The 19,719-nt window shown below is 48.5% G+C and overlaps 1 protein-coding gene across 3 annotated transcripts in view; it reads right to left on the bottom strand.

Annotated features, from left to right (window-relative positions):
- The window catches only part of LOC144168984 (monocarboxylate transporter 14-like), a 195,763-nt gene that overhangs the window by 133,265 nt on the left and 42,779 nt on the right, over positions 1-19,719 (bottom strand). The gene's annotated exons all lie outside the window — the stretch shown is intronic.

Raw genomic sequence — 19,719 nt, 5'->3', positions numbered from 1 at the left:
GCATGCCCAACTAGGCTTTCACCTTCATATTCTTAGAAAATTCCACCATCCTGCACCATTAAGCTCGAAATTAAAGATGTTTATTCTCTCTCTCTCTCAAAGCGTCCCCCGTAATATTTTGTCTAACGCGATGCGCCAAGTTTGCAAGGCATTGGCATCATGCTCTCACCACGACGATCAGCTATTTGGCAGTGCGTCTGAGGCAAAACAAAAGGTGGGAAACCATCTGAGGGATTGTAGCGCACCCACCACCCCGCAACTATTGTTTTTATAGCGAGTGGATTTTATTGTTCCTTTTTCTGTGTCATTCTCCTTTGTTTCTTTCTTTCCATTTTCCGCGGGAATGATGAGTGTGCCCCTTTTGGTTTTGTTAGCCCTCTCAAATTTGACAGTACACTGGGACTGGCGCGGCACAGAAATTGCGGTGAGGGGGGTATCGGGTGGGGTAATCGCACAAAGTACGGTGCTATAGCGGTGCATATTCCTCAGCAGTTTTCAAAAGGCTCCTTCTCTTGTTAACTGGGGATCCGCAGTCTCTTCTGCCGTGGTGGCATACCTGCCAAGCGGTTCTCTCTTGGAAGCCGCAATGGTGTCCGTCTCCATCGGGTAATGGTTCGGTGCATAAGTTCGAGGGCAGCGGCTCTACTCGCCTCATCAACCTCGATGGAATCGTTATCGGGTATCAGAATGAGCTGCGTCTCGGCTATCCCTAGAACGTTCTTGGGGGTGTCGCAGTGCAGCCATGCTGATGCGATCTCGTTGGTAAAACCTGCATGCCGCTTGGGAATCTCTGATACTTGGGATGGCACCTTTTTCTTTCGGGATGGAAATAGCGGCATCTTTGGTGGCTTCTTTTAATGCGATGTGGGCCGTATCTTGTCCCGCTGCGTTGGTGACGCATGCCAAGTGGGCTGATGCAACATCACTTCACAGAGACGCGCCCATATACCTTGTCGTTGGGTCGTCGGCGTATTTGGTGTTCATGGCTCTTGCGCTTGCTATGCATGATGCCTTGTTGCGTACTGGATACATACACACACACAAAAGCTAGACACATACGTGACCTTGATATGACTCTATCCCCAAGGAACTGTACTTACAGTTGGATTGGAAGTTTCGCTGTGGTAAGTTTCTCTCTCAAAGCAAAGGGAAAGTGGGTACTGCAAGGAATTGACTCCGATCCATCCTGGCGAAAGCCCAGTCAGGCGCCGGTGAAACGCTTCCGTTCCGACGCTGTTATCTGTATGCTATGACGTCACCACAGGTGCGATAAGCAGCCTCCACCCGAACAGCCGCAAATTTTGCGAGCATAGAAATCAGGCCCCGCGCAGCTGACGTGGACTGTCCCGCTCCAAACAGCGCCTTGCAATCAGGTGAAAGAATGACCTTGACCTGTGGGCCCCTTCCGTGGGCAAGGCGTAGTACGGCCCACAAGACGCCAGCGACAAGTCCGACCCTCGTGCCCCGCAGAGGATGTGCACTTATGAAGGACATTCCTTAGCATGGCAACGATGCAAACCCACTGCGTAGCATTTTCACAGCGAATCTGTTAAGCAAATGGCAGTTTTTTGCGTCCGCAGTTAAAAATACTAAGGAATTGCCGAGGCTGCGCACGTGAGCGCGAGCCTCGCGGCGAATGCCCCGCAGTTAACAAAAACAAGAAAATGGTGAGCGCTCGTGCGTGCATGCCTCGCGACGATCGCCCTGCGTTCCTGGCGCATGTTCGTCAAGCCAAGCATTCCCACTTAGGGAGAATGGCCAATATTAGCCAACAACAACAACAACAACAAAAACTCCCGTGTTCGCTGTAATCGTGGCAGCACTTGCTCAGAACGAGAAAGATTTGCTCGGAACGAGAAAGATTTGCTCGGAACGAGAAACGGCAATACTTTTTAGGAACAAGTAAACACGTGATAGCGTACGCCCCTCCAAGATGAGGACCAATGATTACCACTTTAAAAAAAAAAAAGCGAAGGAAGCTCACACGTATAGCAACAATGATACAGTAAAGGTCGACGCGGCAGCGAAGAAGGGGCAACTCGGCTGCAATCGTGGACTTTCGGGATGGTCGTGAAGGTTGCCTACAGCTTCGCTACCTTCAAGTGTTACCCGTGAGTGTGAGCTTCCTTCATTTTGCCAGTAAACTCCAGAACAGTGGACGGCTGTCACCAGCAGCAAAGGTTGTGACTGCTGACTGCAGCCCACGGACTGCGCAGGCGAACTACGAGACTAGGGCAAGGTTTAACTACTTATACATGAAAACACCGTGCTGACGGAGTTTACAGGAACGAAGACTGGAGAAGCACACGATGCGCGCACACGAAAGTGCTGCTTTGCCGGCGTAGTTTTTCGGTGCCTGGTTCTTCAGTCTCCCAGGGCGCTCATTTTCAGGGCCGTGTGCGCGTAGTCTTCAACTGAAGCGAAAGGCTGAATCCAATCATCCAGTAGACAAAGCTACGCGGCACACTGCGAAATCTCGAGCGAAGGCAAACTTTCACGAAACACTGTGTGCCTAGTCCTTCGTTTTTTCCTCGTGATAATTAGGTTTAGAAGTGCTCAATCAGCCATTTTGTATGGAGGGGAAGAACGAGAACGCCTGTGCATCGAGATTTCGACGCATGTTAAACATCCCAAAGTGGTGTAAATTGACATTTAGCCCTTCTCTACGGCTGGCCTCCTCGACCACGGGCAGCTTGGGCGTGTTGAACCCACGTTATAGGCAATATGAAAGGGCTCGGTGAATAGTGCGCCAGGGGGATTAATGGCGTCTTTTGGACGTATGTAATAAAAGCCCATAGAACTTTTGTGTGATTATGTAAGACCGCTTATACTTCGTATTTTCTCATTTATAATATCTTCCTAACGATGCATTTGTGCAAAGTAATGAAGGCGACTTTTAAGTGTCAGTGTATAGCAGTGTGGCTTACGTCCTTATACGACAATTTTAACTTCGGGCTTAGGAAGTGAGCAAAACATGTATTCGAGCCGAAGAAAATAAAACAAAGCAATTCAAAGACACCTAACCGCTTTTTATTGGTGGTGAAAGAAAGAATTCCCATTTGAACCCCGAGGCGCCTTGCTTGCGCCTTTATGTCTGTACTGCTTTTCTTTGCGATCCGTCTGGAGGAATTCAAATAGCTTCGCCCTGCTGACTACGCGTTGCGCCGCTACTCCTTCCTCGCCACCGTGTACTTGGAGAGTTGACGACGGCGGGGAATTTCCCTGCTTCTTCCTCTGCTGCTGCGTTCTACTGTCGTGAACGAACACCTCTCGCTACACACGGTGTTGAACATCGTGTGTTATAGGACGCCTCCGAAACAGCCATTTCTGTTATGGACGCAGGCTTTTTTGCTCAAAAAAAACATTGAAGGATTTCGCCGTAAAAGTCAACACATCAGCGCTGAGGCGCCTTCCCCTTTTCTTTTTTTTTTTTTCTTTTTTTTCAGGTGGGCACAGCCAGACCGTGTCTCCTGTCCATGTGATATTGTTTTTTATAGTTTAGTTACATCCATGCTTTTTTCATTCACAACCCAGAAGAAGTGCTTAGGCGTTCTCGCACTTTTATTTTCTTTTTTTATTTTCTATTTTTTTTTTCACTGATGTGCTAAACCATCGCCAGCAAAACTAAATTAGGTGGGTACGTGAAACAGCTCATTGTACGCTGAACATATGATAAAAAAATGAAAAGGACGCCAAATAGCAGGGGCCCGCATTGAAACCGCTACGAAACTAAAAGTGGTGAACCTATAGCTTCGCCTCAAATCTCGAAATGTTCGTTCAAGGGTCTGTTGAAAGCTGTGCGTCGAACGCTCGCCACGGCGAGATCACCCCCCAGGCAAATTTTTAAGGCGTTAACCTGAAAAGAACGAGGCTCTTCAGTTTGTCGGATTTTTTTCCCATGCTTCTGAACTGTTCATTGCGGATTTCGGTTATTTCAAATACGTTACAAAAACCGAAAAGGTTGGGAATAGATGGTCTGCTCAGTACAACGCCGACGCATGCAGTAGGTATCCAGGTTGGGTTTCAGTTTTTACGTTGTCTGAAAACGATCTTTTTAACGGGTCCCTGCAACACTTTTTTCATCTTTTTCGGAAGCCCCAACTGCTTTCAGAACGTATTCAACAAAAACATCCAGAACTTACATTGGGAGTCGCGAAGTACCTATGCCAAAAATTGCTGCTCTATGCTCATCAGATAACTTGGAAACTTCCTCAAAAGATTTTTCTCTTTCCAGAGTATTGACGTTCTTCGACAACTGGATTTACGTCAATACAGCGGTGTAGCGGCTATTGGCCAGCGTTCCTTCAGTCGCAGCCATGGACGCATTGATAGCCGCTTTAAACCGAAAGTCACACAAGCGGAGCAGAAACGGAAGGCGTGTCTGCTGCGATGAGCAAATCACACAGTGCCGCGCCGTGCTGGCGATAACTGTAGTCCTCCCAGTGCTTCCAGACGCGAAGGACAGAGAACAGCGTCTAGCGGCACTTCTGCGGAGTCCGACCAATATTTTTAGCATAAAGAAAAATTTTAAAGCATTAAACAACTGGGCCCTACTCGACTACAGAACGGCATCTGTTTTGGCCATTCTCAAGTATACGTTACCTTGGGAGCATAACAAGTGACCGGACGATCAACCGACTTGATTGATTGATTGATTGATTGATTGATTGATTGATTGATTGATTGATTGATTGATTGATTGATTGATTGATTGATTGATTGATTGATTGATTGATTGATTGATTGATTGATTGTGGGGTTTAACTCGCTGACGCTACAAGGGCAATGAGGCGCACCACAGAGAAGGGCTCCGGATTAATAAGGACCACTTGGGGATTTTTAACGTCCGCGGAAATCTCGGATACAGCAGGAGCGTTCTTGCTTTTCGCCACCATCAGAAAAGCGGGCGCCGCGATCAACCGGACAAGGAGATTCTACGACACTAGTATTGTAATGACACTGTTAACTAACCGTCCCACCTCATCAGGGAAAATCTGAGTGCGATCTCGTCAACGCCGTCATAATTATCTTCCAGCCGAAGTGCGACAACGAGCAGGCGTTTATACGACGCAGCTGCTTCTGGCATGTCATTACGTGATTAAGCGCTGTTATAGGGGAACCAAACTCCGGCGTGATGCGTGCGGCGTGTACCATCGACCGCCAGCGACATAAATATCCTGGAAAAAAGCCAGCCCGCATGTAAGCCTCTATCCTTATTACGATCGAACGAAGCGACAGCATTTGTAAAGTAGGAGGGCGGAAGTTTTCTCATCAAAGACAACACTGAAGTTGTTGCGCAGAGTCCCTGCCGCAGCCCTTCGATCGCCTCCCGCTTGTTAATGATCGTTGATTCAGCACCGCCTGGAGATATCTAAAATTGGGTATGGTAAACCTTCGAAGAACCGGCCGTAACCATTTATAAGCGGGACGCAGCGCACAGCAAACGGTTATTTTGGAACCCCGCTGTGCAGGGAAGCTATGCAGAGTGTTTCTCAACGCTGTAAAAATATTTTTTTCAAGTGTGACAACGCGTAGCATATGCGCCCGTATCGCAGCAAAGTCAGAACACAGCGCCAATGGCGCTGACCGTGAGCGAGAAATTGGGGTGAGATTGATTGATTGATTGATTGATTGATTGATTGATTGATTGATTGATTGATTGATTGATTGATTGATTGATTGATTGATTGATTGATTGATTGATTGATTGATTGATACTCTTCGTTCAATACTAGAGCTGCTCTTAGGGTAGGCACAAAATACTTAATTTTTCTGTTACAGGTGGTAGCAGTCGTAGGCAATATTCCCCTCTCTGCTTTTCGGCCACCAGAATTCCAATCTTCTTTTCGTCGCCTCGACAGCCCGGGTGTTATATCCCTCTGTGCTACCCTTAAATCCTAGGACTTCTGGGAGCCGAATATGTCCCTCGTGTAGATTTGGAGAAATACACTCGCTATCCAACACTATGCGCCGCATAGTTTCTGTTTCATTTCCGCAGACCACGCATAACCCATCAATTTTTTTATACTCCCAAACAAAGCTCTTAGTTCACAAGCAACCTGCTCTAGCCCCAAAAAGCAAAGCACTGCCCTTGGAATTATCGCAGAAATTTTCCTTTCTGATGTCCAATTTCTCAGCCCTGTACATCTCTAACTACATTTTAGCTTCCCTTTTTTTCTTTCCATTTATTCGTTTTTATCTGCCTCGCCTCTTTTTGGGTTACCTTGGCTGTCTTACCCAACGTTACTAGATTATCTAGTAACGTTGGTCTTACCCGCCGCGGTGGCTCAGTGGCTAAGGCGTTGCGCTGCTGAGCACGAGGTCGCGGGTTCGATTCCCAGCCGCAGCGGCCGCTTTTCTGGTGGAGGCGAAAAGCAAAAACGCCCGTGTGTACGAGATTTCGGCGCAACGTTAGCGATGCCATGCCCAGATGGTCAAAATTAATCCGGAGCCCTCCACTACGGCGCGCCTCACCGCCTGCATTGCGTCGGCGCGTTAAACCCTACAACCAATCTTGGCTGTCTTCTTCACGGAACAATCACTTAGCGCCACCTTGCGGCTCCCGCTGAAACCCCCTGGATCGTAAGGCGCTGCACCAACAGATGGCGTGCGAGCGAGTGCGGAAAGGATAGCCACTGCTCGCGGGTGCCGTAGAAATAAAGGAGTCTTGTGTCGTACAATAACGTCGCTGTGGGACTCAAGAGGGCGACAAGCGAATTAAAGTGCGATGCGAACGGGGCCCAATAACGCAACTAAGTTGCAGGCAGGCGGAAGCGCCCTCCCTATTTGGCATACATGATTATGGATCGATTTTCCTCGATCTTGGTGCAGGCGTCTGCAAAACGTCATATTTAGAAAATACATAGCGTCGTTCTTCAAAAGTACGGAGCCTTGCCATTTACCACCCGCTAGGAAAACATACAGAAACACTCATTTTACATTAATTCAGTAAACATTAGTCGGAAAGTACTATGATACCCCGAAATAGCGCTGTTACATCGCCAGGCTCTCCCCACTGGCTGCAGTTAATGAGTGACGACTGACATTGTCTCGCATCGAAGAACCCCACAATGACTGCTTACGGGCTTTGAGGAGTCAACAGTTACAAGAAAACAGCTAGGTGCAACGTCTTTATATAACAAATCGCCCCTTACAGGAAAGTTATAAAAGTATAGCAGGTGGCAATTTCTATACCTCGTAGCCGATATGTCTGAGCGGGCCATTTACGTCTATTTTTGTTCGTCCTGACTAGCACATGTTGGGTATATTGGAACTGGATGAATATTTGAGATAGTCCTTTTTAACCCACAAATGTTGAGTTGTTTCATTTGTAAATTGTGCATTTTCTTTTATTTAGTCCTGTTGACTGCAATCACGTAAATATCATTGAAAATGTTGTCCTTGTATCCGTTTGCTTGATGCAAATGATAATTGTGTAGAAGTTGCAATTGTGCCTGCCAAAAGCGCTGTCTTTATCTGCGGGTATTTGTCCTGTTGCACATAATTTTACTGTAACATAACAGAAAAGGAAGCATATAATTAGTACAACCGGACAGCCTTATTTCCTGTTATGGATTACGAACCGTCACTATGCCTTGTAAGGTGCCATGACACCGTCAGGCATATATTAGTACTTGTGCAAGAATTGTCTCGAATAAAATGAAAACAACAAAAACAACATTTAGAGCTCTGTGGCGGCTGTAGGGGCTCGCGCTGCGCAAAACAGCTACACTTCCCTCTTGACGCGACCCTGGGCAGGTGGTACGAAGCGCGTGCTTTCACTTCGCCGATCTGTTTCCCCTTTACTACCTGGACGTGACTGCATCCAAACGAAAACATCACGTACTTCTGTTGCCCCTTCAGTGGTCCCCGAACACCGCGAACGACACCAGAGTTAACTGGCGCGTACATGCAAGCGACGCGATAACCCTGGCAGCGGGCAGGAAGGGTAGGAAGGTAGGAACTCGATTCCGGGTATAGGGCTGGTTGACGTAAACGTGACACGAGTCCGCTGCATGTGGACCCTCCATGCAGTTAGGCTAATTGCACCAACGGCATGCGAGAACTCTGTGGTTTGCCGAAACGCAGTCATTTCGGAATGTAAGCCCCTTCTAGCCGACCATTCCTAGCGGACCACAGACATTATTGAGTTATGCACTTATTCAGTAGACTAGACGAAGGCGGTCTTTCGGAGGGTTCAAATTCCTTCCTAAGAAATAATTTGTAAAATCGGTAAATCTGGAACGCATTCCCCTTTTGTAAAACGATTTCGGCAGGGGATGCCAAAATGCGCGCGCATTCAAAGCACACGAGGAACCTAAGTGTGCCTGCAACATTCTGCAAGGCCGTGTACCGCTTGTTGTAGGCGGAAAGTGGTTGTTTATGACTAACTTGTCTGCCACCGCCCTTCACCGAGGTTGGATTTGCGGCAGTGCCGCGGGTTTTTTAACTCTTGGTGTGATGTCGTTCTTTCAAGAAATAACACTTCTTTTTTTTTCTGCGCGTAAAAAACAAAACTAAAACTTGTAGTTTTCTGGCCTCTTGCGATAGTAGTTACCATTCTGGTATTTTTCACGCAGCTGGACACCAGAAAAAAAGGTCCAGTGAAGACGGCTGGCGTCGCGGCGGATGAAGGAGCTGATGTCCTAGTTTGACGACATACGCCGTAAATCATTAAATGCTCTCACTAATAGCTCCACGTTTTAAAATTTGGTGCAGACGCACAAATGTTTCCGGAATATAAAAATGTTAATTGCCTGATGGCCCAATACGGCACCATATGCGTAAATCTGCCGATATTTTGTTGACACCTATATTTATGCCTTCAGGCTCATGGCGTCCAAAAATTAAAAGCAACGCAGGAAGTATTTAGCTCGTACTAAAATTTCCGCGGGTGAAGGCTGAAGTCGATGGCGCGTTAAAATTTCGGAGCCAATACAAGGCCACGTTTTTCGCCTCATAGAGCACATAACGGTTTCGCATTAGAAAAGCAGGTCATGAGGGGAATGTCTTCCCATCCGTCCTCCCAAAAGCCCGGTCCGACGCCGGACCAGCGCTGCTTGCCCGAAGCACAAGCATACCGGCTATGACGTCACCACTGGTGCAATAAGAAGCGTCCGAACTAACCAGTACACGTGTAGTTCTGGCGATCGGATAAAACCGCTCACCCCACACCCGACATGAACTCTCCCGGTGCAGACAGCGCCTGGCAATCAAGCGAAAGCATGGCCATGGCCTGTACGCCCCTTCCGTGGGCACGGCCAACTGCGGCCCACAAGATCCCACCGACAACGAGTCCGACCCTCGTACCGTAGAGGATGTTTTCGCGAAGGACACACCTCAACGGGGCTTCGGCGGGAGGCCACTGTGTAGCCATTTCCATGCCCGGGGCCCGCGGGCCTCGCGAATGTTCTGTTAATTAAAAAGGTGTGTCCAGTGCGCTTCATGGTTAGCCCAGTTCTTGAGACCGAGGGCCCGTAGACCTGAAAGGTGTCCCACGTCGCGGGACTCGGATCGGTCGTCAGTCGTTGAGGCCAGAAGAGGAGAAACAGGCTCAGCGCCGGAATACCGAGTGCTCAAACAGACACAGCATGGAAAGACCAGACTGAATTTACATGAATGCAAAGCCCGCAGAGTCACTCCCTGACGAGAGGCCACACTCTTGCTTGGCGCGTAGCGCAATTTGCTAAAAGCGCACCAACGTCGATAAATTTCGACGCTAATGTTCGGCAGTGAGCGGCTTGTGGCGACATGACGCTGTTGTGCATTAGGTATCGTTAGACAGAGTTATATGTCCCCGTAAATTTTTATTTTATTTAGATTGTTGGCTTCCACGAGCAACCCGCACCCTCTTTGCTCATGTTCTCGGCCTCGTCAAGGCAGAAAGGCGCGGTTTTTTAAACCCATCGCCGTTGTTCTCAGCGTGAATAATCCGTATAAATGAAGCGTACAGCTTACAACGTACAAAGACACTAAAGCCGCATCCCATCCCCAAGCTAAAGCACCTTAAACAAACACCACGAGACGAGCCCCTCTGAAAAAGTTAGGCTACGCGACACACCCCTAAAAGAAAAGAATGGACAAGTACCCGTATGGCTGGACAATCGATTAATGTAGCCCAGATTCCCAAGTACCTTCGCCCAGTTTACAACAAGACTTTATAGAGCAGAAGCCGTGAGCAGGAAATACGGCAACAACCCAACTTCAAGATACACCAATGCGCCCCCTATCAGCATAAGCCAAACCATGCTGTATGTGTAGCCAACGTAGCAGGGCAAGAAATGATGGCTGTCACCGATCACAAGTCTACAGAAACTGCCGAGGATATTGCAACTGGTTTACCTGCCATGACAGCCATTGATGCCATAACGGTGCTCAAAAATGCATAGGCACCCTGGCGTAATTACGTACACGTACGCATCTCTAAAACAGTGATGTGCATCATCCGTCTGTTTATTCCTCGGTTTGTTTATGTTCTGGGCACCCGTACATGCATCCATCGGAGTTAAGGAGGCGGCAAATGTCGCTGCCCGCACGCATACACACATGGTCACTACAGAGGAAGGAACAACCTCACTTGCTATTCCCACGGCTGACCCACAGATCAAGTTTGCCGATATCTTTGCCCCACACCTTGTCGGTGAAAGAAAATACCCAGCACCGCACCCACTACAATACAATCCAGAGATGGAGTCACCACCTTCCAGCGACTACAAAAAATACGTATCCTCACACCACCCTTTTTTAGGCCGTCTACCGCACCCAACACCCCGTCACATGTAGGGTATACATGTCATTCTCCCGCCACGCTGTACCATCAGATATGAGAGTGTCGACAAACCGACCGCACTCCCAATCCTACCCCAACCTACGAGCAGTGGGTGATTTGCCCGTCAAGCCCGGACACTGTGATCCAGCAAATCTCGACACTATAGTGTCGAGGGCCCGGATAGCCAGCCGCGGCCAGGGTATCCTGGATTGCCATCCACCGGGTGGATGCCCTGACATCTGCACCTGGTGCCCGCTCAACTGATCACTCGGTCACCTGGCCACATCTGCACCGCTTTCTCGAAGCCCTTTTATTAAATGTTTCCATTGGAGCTATCGTGCATCCCCCTGCACGAAACGCGGTTGTCCGCAAACAAACCCATACAACAAGGAATACTGGCAGCATATAACTTATATTAGACGCTCTTATTCACCGAAAGTCCACCACATCACTACCTTTTCCCCTAACCCCGAGATCACATCGATATCACCTGGCTGTTAGCCTCTGTTTATACCCGTGGTTACCTTAAAGAGACCCTGCAACACTTTTTTCAACTTTTTTTGAAATCTTAAATGCTTGCAGCACGTAGTCACCCCACACACCCAGTACTTAGATTGGGGGGTCGCAAAGTACCCCAGCCCGAAATTACGGCTCTATGCCCATCAGATAACTTGGAAACTCGCTCAACAGATTTTTGTCTCTTTCCCGGCCTTGACGTTCTTCGACGGCTCGAACAACGTCACTAAGGCCATGTAGCGGCTGTTGGCCGGTTTTCCTTCAATTGCAGCACTGAAAGCTTTTCGATAGCAACTAAAAAAAGCCACAAAAACAAACGGTAATGGAAGGCGTATCTGGTGCGATGAGCAGATCATGCAGTGCCGCTCCGTGCTGGCGATAACTATAGCTTTCGCAGTGGTTCCAGGCGTGAAGGAAAGAGTAAAAGCGCTTTTGAAAGTGTTGCGGGGTCCCTATTATATGTAAGTGTTCTTAGTCCTCGCTAACACCAGCGCTATTCGTATTGCGTCCCGTCGATTTTTTATCGATGAGTGAAAGCACTTACAAAGTCCAAGTCCCACAATATACAATCAATGTAGGGAGCATCAATCATTGCCCGATTTCAGATTGTATACTAATAACGTTCATTGTGTACCATGCCAAAGGCCGCTAAGAAATCTGCGTGGATAACAAAAAGTTGGGTCACGCTATTTGTGAAAAGGAAAAGCATACGGTCAAACATTTTTCTCAAGGTTCTCCGCCGTACTGGCAAGTCATTGTGGCTCGCAAGCCAGATTTTCCCCCAAGGTGCTACGCTCCTTCGCATTCAGTCTTTCGCCAACGCACAATCTTCAGAAGATTTTGTGAAGTGAATTTTAAGTATTTGCACAAAGCTAGTGCTCCAGACAAAATCAAACCCCCATGAAATTAGCGTTGTCAAAGAATTAAAAGTTCACACAATTGAATTGTTTCAATATTCGGACGCACCGACATCGGAGAAAGGCTAGAGTCCGTGTCGGCAGCGGCCTCCATTCTTCCCTCGAAGGGCAGCGGCGGTGTTTGTACAAGGGCTTTGATTCCGGGGATTAGCAAGCCGTGGCCCGCCCTGCGGATTAGCCTTCAGGTCACCTCGGTTTATCGCCGTGGCGCCATTCGCACACTGTTCTTGACAAACAAGCCACGGCCCAAGGGCTCATCCGGCCAGCGGATTAAAGGCCGCCGAGAGAACGTGGCGAGAAAACACGACTCTTTCTGAGGCGCCTTTGAACCTTTCACCCCATAGAACACCAAGGTTGGCGTGGCAAACCTGGACTGAAATGCGTGGCTCGTCTAGTCGGTGTGGCTACGCACCGATACAAGAAGCACGCAGGGAGAAGGTTTCATTTAAGATGTCGTTTGTATGACCGTGGTTATTAACAGGCGTGCAAAAGCGCGGATTCTCAGTACTTTCAGTACCTTCAAACGCAGTACTTTCAGGTACTGCGACTGCAGAGTTGGAGAAGGAAAAGAGTATGGAATAGTAATCCTGGCCATGTGTAAATAGAGGTGTTGGTCGCCTCCACCCACAACCGTCCAGCTATTTCAATTCTGAGTCGTGCTTTTCAATTTGCATGTCTTTTCTCGGTTAGTATCCTGTCGGGTTTTTTTGTTTGTTTTTTTCTTCGCAGCGGGCTATACCCGAGGACTGCGTCATTACCCGGAGTAACGATCCTTCTCTAAAAGAAGAAATGGAGGCCTTGACTTCCCGGTGTCGCTAATATGCACTCCGTATCTCCCGGAGCAGCCGTCCTCGTTTCCTCCTCCGTTACATACCGACGGGGAAAAAATCTTCTCTAGTAGTCAGCATTTTATGCATGGGGCGCCTTCAGCCATCCAAATTGTTATGCGTGCGTGCCTGCGCGGTCACTTTTAGCACACATTTGAAAACAACGAACACTTTTGCCGGGGAAAGGGAGCCAACACATGCCCGGCGAGTTTATAAACAGGCATAATCACCTTTGTGCCACAATTCTTTTTATGGTATAAATGGAGAAGGGGGGCTCTTTGCGCAAGATGAAGTCCAGGCTCGCATAATTTCCCTCGTATGCAAGCAGAAACGGCAGAAATATAAGCCATCGCAATAAAAAAGGTTCATTGTGAGTCAGAAATAATTGCCCCAGTCCCGTGCCTACACACTGACGGCACATTCGCGGAGACCTTGAGGGCTATGTGGTCTCAAAAAGACAAAACTGTTTGCATCGTCTGGTGTATAAAATATAGAACTGCTGCGAAACAAAGTTTTCACCATACCCACGTGCACGCTTTGACGAAACTGAATATAAACAAGGCACCGCCCGCGAAACAGGAATGAAGGCCTCCTGTTCGCGCTTGCCGGCTTGTTAGAGCGGAGGCTCCACTACAGTCTTAATAAACAAGGTCGTGAAACGGTTGTAACGGCCGTATTTACTAACTCCTTACGAACTGTAATACCCCGCGGTACGGTAGGCTCTGCCACTAGCAACTGCATGGTTAGGAAATTAACTGGGTGTAGGAAGTAGTACTCACTAGATTAAGGTCGTGCTTATGACAGCTATGCATCGCCAGTTAGTAAGCGCATGTAGCTCATAAGGGTCTTATCGCTGGGCTACTAGTAAAGGTAGTGGGGCGTACTGCTTGCTTCAGTTAGTAACCCTGCCAAGTGTTGCATATTTACTACCTCCAGTTACTAAGTACCTCGTGTATACTGGGTCAAGTAACTTGTTAGTGTTCCTTTAGTGAATGCCACAAGCTGTTTTAAGAGTGTCATCATCATCATAATCATCATCATCACCATCAGCCTATCTACGCCCACTGCAGGGCAAAGGCCTCTCCCATTATTCTCCAATTACCCCGGTCCTGTGCCAACTGTATTCCAATGGCGGCCTGTCCGGGTCCAGGTTGTGCGAATGATTCAATGCCATCCGTCGCGTCAAAAGGGACCTTCACCGCCTGCGCACAAACCGCTACCTTCTTTCTTATTTCTTCTCATTCTCAGAGCCTCGCCGCTGCGGTACCGGATGAGTGGGCGAGGGTGAAGCACCTGCTTCACTTGCGCTTGATCGCTGAGCTTCGGCTGGGCCGTCTGTACGCGTGCTCCAGCGCAAGCGAACCACGTGACTTGGCGAGGGCTTAACGAGTGCCTCGCCGGCGCTTGGTCCCTCGGTCTCGCCTTCCATGGCGCACCGGCTGGGTCTTAGTGCGCACCCTTCAGCGCAAGCGAAAGAATTAAACCAATCATACAGTGGGTATAGGTAGACGGCAGGCTGCGAAATCTCAAGCAAAGGCAAACTTTCGGGAAACACTGTGTGCGTAGTCTTTGGTTTCGCCCGTGATACGTGAGTTCGGCTCAGTTAAACCTGAGACATTCTTTGCTTGCTGGCTCGTCAGGTAGACATTTTCATGTTCGCACTTTAGGCAAGAGACAACTTTTCGTTAAAGGGATAACTAATATAGGTTCACACTTTAAAAAGAAAACAGACGCAGAGCCACGAGTTAACGCAAACAGTGTGGTCCGCAAAGTATATGCCTCACTTAAGACTGGGGCGCCGCGGCTGGAAGCGCAGGCGCATCTTTGAGTACTCCACGCGACATTTGGACAATAGTGGTCATGTATTGTGAAGTTTTTTCACACCCGTCACCCGAAACTGCTGCGTTGTGGCTGCTGCAGTGCCACTTCAGAACGCAGTTCGCTGATTTCAAATTCATATAAATGGGCCGGAAAAATGCAGAGCATACCTCGAATCCTAGACTTTAATTTCTACACCTAATTAGACAATGCTTGCAGCCAGTTTCAGGGTTCTCTTAAAAGTTGAACAAGCAACGGCAATGAATGTCTGTATAGACTTACGACAACCTTCTCCCTACAATTCAAACACGGTCTCAGCTTTCCCGCTCCCCTTGGCAACCCACTCGCGCCTGCTCACTTCTTTGAGTAGGCTCGTTGCGAAGCTGACCAGAACTGTTGCAAGACACCGAGCACCCCAGCGAGCTTGCACGCCTGTTCATTTAATAGGTACGCTGTTAGCTGGGCACGCCGTGAGTGTGGCATGCCCTTGCAGGCTGACTGGCTCGTGCGGGGCAGCTCGTGTGAAAATACGTAGCCGCTTGCGTTTGCGACTTCCGCTTTAAACTACGGGCCCTTGCGGTAAATTTGTCGATTGCCACAAGGAAGCCCCGAAAACAGTTACCGACTCCCATACGCCAGCAGCGAATTTCTTTTCGTGTGCCGTACAGGACAGGCCCTTTCTGCACGGCGCGAAGGTTCAGTTGAGCAGAGTAATGGGCTCCACATTACCCATCGCAATCTTCAACACACCGAACCCCTATAATGGGAAAAATGGCTAGAGCATGGATGTAGAACATTTCTGCACAGAAATTTCATCTCTGGAAAAACACCATGGCGAAGCTTGCATTAGTGGTTGCAAAGCTGGAGAAACAGCGGAGCTGGAGGTCGACCTAGCTTCTTCCGGTTTTGCTAAGTTTTGCTAGGCCTCGCTAGGCTTCGGCGCGATACTCGGGTTAATTGTATATCGTAGCCGTCGCATATCTTCGCGCGGCGTTTATCCCATCGAGCCATGTATAGCGGGAGTGTAGACGATGTGATCGGCGCGGATTCACGAGACGTTGCGTGATGCCGACGCTTAATTTGTGAAACGAAGTCGCCGCGTCCGCCAGTGACGTCATAGAAAACGAGCCTTCGCTCAGCGTACCCAGCTGCGGGAAAGTCGTCCTGGGTGCCTTGCGCCGAGGAAGTTTTTTTCCTGGTATTTTTTTGCCAACACTTAAGCTTAACCATCTCCGCTGTTAACAACACAGGATCGTGGGATCCCTAACCCAGGCTGTTGCAACAACAGCCAAGTACTTTACCTCAAAGCCACAGATATCGAACGGGGGGAGCAGTCGGTCAAACGCACGTCGTTTGTGTTGAAAGAGGCTTAGTAGATGTCTGTACACTATAGGAAAGGGAAGGACGCAACGTGCACTACAACACAAGCGCTCCAGCTTGATGACCAACATCACCAGTGGTGTCGATATCGCTGCTGCGCTCACTCAGTGCCAACAAGACCTATATGTCATTGTGTAGGCGAGGCGAACACTCGCCAACTCCGAACGCAACTGAAAGAGAATGTCTGGCCATACTTCGACCTTACATTTCGCCCCTACCTGTGTGGCTTTCCTCCTTTGTTTTGGCTGGTTGTCCGCCCTCAAAGATCCCAAGGCGCGTCGTGCTGGCAGAACCGTAAAGTTTTACAACTCTAAGATTTTAACGTGATTGACAAAAAATCGCATCCCAGATACAGCAACGAACGCTCACCCTAACATGGTTCACCAATAGACTTAAAATTGGCGAGCTTTGCTAACGTGGTCAAGTACAAGCATGGCAAAACAAAAAAATGCGATGTGTAGAAGGGCTTCTTAGACTTCCATAACGTTAACAAATGCAGTGGGGACAGAAATAAAAAAAAAAGACATGTACCCATGCGCTCCGTCCAGACGGTGAACCAGCAAAGCTCTAACCTGCGGCCGGTGTACACCCGCATCATTTTCATTTTTTCTCATTTTTATCAGTTATGCGAAGCCAGGTAATAGCCCGACAGTAAAGTCTGCTTTGCAATAACCTCCGTACGTTCGAGAAAAAATTGTGAACGTGTCGCGAATGAGCTGGCACATGCATACGAGGGATTGGGGAGGGGGTAGGGGGGGGGGGGGGGTAGGTGTAGTGGCAAAGAATGAAAAAAAAAAAATCGGCGGGCAACGGGCCAAAAATGCCGACTTGTTGGCTCTCTTGATTATTCAAAAGTTCATATCGGAATTTCATGTACTTGCCAACTTTCCACTACAAGTGGAATGCCGTTTTTTTGAACCCTGTACGTTGTGCGTTTACATTAGTGTACATGTGTAGATTTACCCGTCATATTTGCGTAGGCACGTGCGTACGTTTCTGTGTTCACGCTTACTTATGCAGGAGCCTATGTGGGAAGATGTTTAAGTGCGTGCATGCGCGCATTTTTGCGTTCGACTCAGCTCCTGGGTGTTTGTCAATGTGCCCGCGAATACGCGCCTGGAACGTTGTGTATACAAGTCTGCGTTCGCATATGCAAAATATGCGTGGGTGTGTGCTCTTTTATTTGTGCGTTTGGCTGCGTGTGTGTCTGTGTCTGCCAATTTTCTGTTTTTGTCCGTGCGTGCATTTTCCAGTACACGTGCTCGGGCGGTATGGGTCTTTGTGTTATCAATGTTTTGAGTGAGTCACTTTTTGGTATGCACGTGCAAGTGCCTGTGTTTGGGTCCGTGTGGGTTTATTCGAAGGACACATGACTGTTTGTCCATATCCGCTGCGGTGGTCCACTGGCGAAAGTCGAATAACCTTGTAACATGTGTGGGAACCTAAGCCCGAGGGACAATGACCTCCATGCAGAGAGGGGCGACCGTGGAGATCGCTAGCTTTAATGGCGATTATGAGAAGGATGAAGCACCTCGAGCGAGCCACCCGCGTGATCATCGGCACCGATGATGATGATGTCATCGGTGCAACTGTGATGATGATACGAAAGTTTCTACATCATGGTTTCACTTGTTCGACTCACGGCCACGGGGGCTGTTTTTCTGATGGTAACGACCGACAGAACCACCTGTAAGCCTGGAATATGGGTGCCTGCTACAGAAACCCAAGCAGATGATATTCAACCGCAGCCCTCCGCAACATCACGCCTCATCTCCCAAGCGTGGGTTCAACTTGAATATAACCTGTTTAACTTCTAAGCTTCAACCCGTGTCTGTACTTGGGCGTATTCTTGTAGGTACACCTTTGCGCTCATTCCATTACTCAACACCTCTGAGCTTACCGTTTTCTTGGAATAACAGCTAAGCTCGGATATTTGTGCTTGCCTGAATAATGAAGTCACCGCTTTTATTCCCACATGTACCACAGAGATAACATCGGCCAGCGGGGAAGTTATGCAGTCAGCGATGAATAAATCAAAAGCTTATGTAACAAATGCCTCAGAAGGTAGACAGCTCTCTTCGCGTGACTTCGCCACAGCGAGCAATCTCCTTTCTCGAGCAGAACATTTCTTGTTGTGTGCCAGTTTTATCCTGCGCCCCCGACTCCAAGCTCTGACTTCTGATCCGTCATATCTTATTCAGTGCCGAGCAGAACACGGCATCGAGCTCAGCGCAACCTTGGCTTGTCTTAGTGCAAGACGTGTGCGCCCATTGGCTGCGCTTCGATCGCCCCTTGACACGCATTCCAAGCACGAGGGAATATCTGGGTCACGACACGCCCGGCTCTTCCCGCCTGCCCACGGCTGTCCAGCCACCATTGCGAGAGAAGGGCGTCTGGAAGCGGAGGAGCAGCAAAATATCCCCTAAAGCGCAATGTTCGAGTGTTCCGAGGTTCGAAGAGAAAAAGGTACAGGGTGGCTTGGTACGGTGGACCTTGCAAAAGCCCATAGATTAGATTTGTTACGAGCACTTCTTTCATCCGCCGAGACGTTAGAGATGTCGGGAGTAAAGGTGGCTCTCGTTCGTTTATACATAAAGCGGATATATGACAGGATATGTGTTCATTCCCAACATCTCTAACTTACTTAAATTATAGAAGAAAGTTTTCGGTCCCCCTAGCAGTTGCGAAAGTCAAAGTACCGTACAACTGCGTTATAAAGAACTACCCAGGACCGATTTGAATCTCCCGCCCACCCCCCTCATGTGTTTGTTTACTGCGTTCTGAAAGCATTTATAATTTAGAAAAAAAAGTTGAACAAAGGGTTGCATGGTCCTTTTCAGTCAAAATGAAAGTTGTAAATGCTTATAAATGCCTAAATGCTCCCTGTTATCAGACCCATTCGTTTCTAAGACAACAGAGGGGTGTCCGGATGACGATTTTTACTCGCGTTATTCTACAAGTGCAGCTCACCAATTGTTCACAAGTATCGTGCCAGAGTCCACCGGTCCGTATTCCAGCAGCTAATTACGGCAGGGCGCAGCACAGTCGACGTGCTCGCAGAGAGCTGAGACAAGCACGACCGCTTTCTTCGTAAGTTAATTGGGCACGCGTGTTTCATTGTCGCCCATTTCACTGCTGCATACACCTTGATAAGAATAACCTTGAGAACTCGAAGTGGAAAAATCCTCTGAAAACTTCGTGATAAGCAGTGTTTCGAGTTAAGCGAAATACCGAACCTTTGTGGCCAGATAACTGAGATAAGAGGTTGACTTGGAGGCCTTGACAAAAGCTCCACTGCGCAGGGGAGCTTTCGTCCTAAAGACCAACAAATTCGCAAGAACAATGAATTATTATTATCGCGTGAAAAAACTGCACAATGCACGCCTGTTCCGCGTTCGCGCCTTCCAGAAAAGCGTTCTCGAGCTGCCGAATGCATCGCATCAATTGTTGGGTGCCACCGCTATACAATCTTTGTTGCGGAGCAGGCGCAGCA

Source organism: Haemaphysalis longicornis, unplaced genomic scaffold (assembly GCF_048455015.1).
Source record: "Haemaphysalis longicornis isolate Haplotype H1 unplaced genomic scaffold, Haemaphysalis longicornis Haplotype H1 scaffold_2, whole genome shotgun sequence".
Lineage (NCBI taxonomy): Eukaryota > Metazoa > Arthropoda > Arachnida > Ixodida > Ixodidae > Haemaphysalis > Haemaphysalis longicornis.
This window is presented reverse-complemented; position numbering and strand designations above follow the sequence as displayed.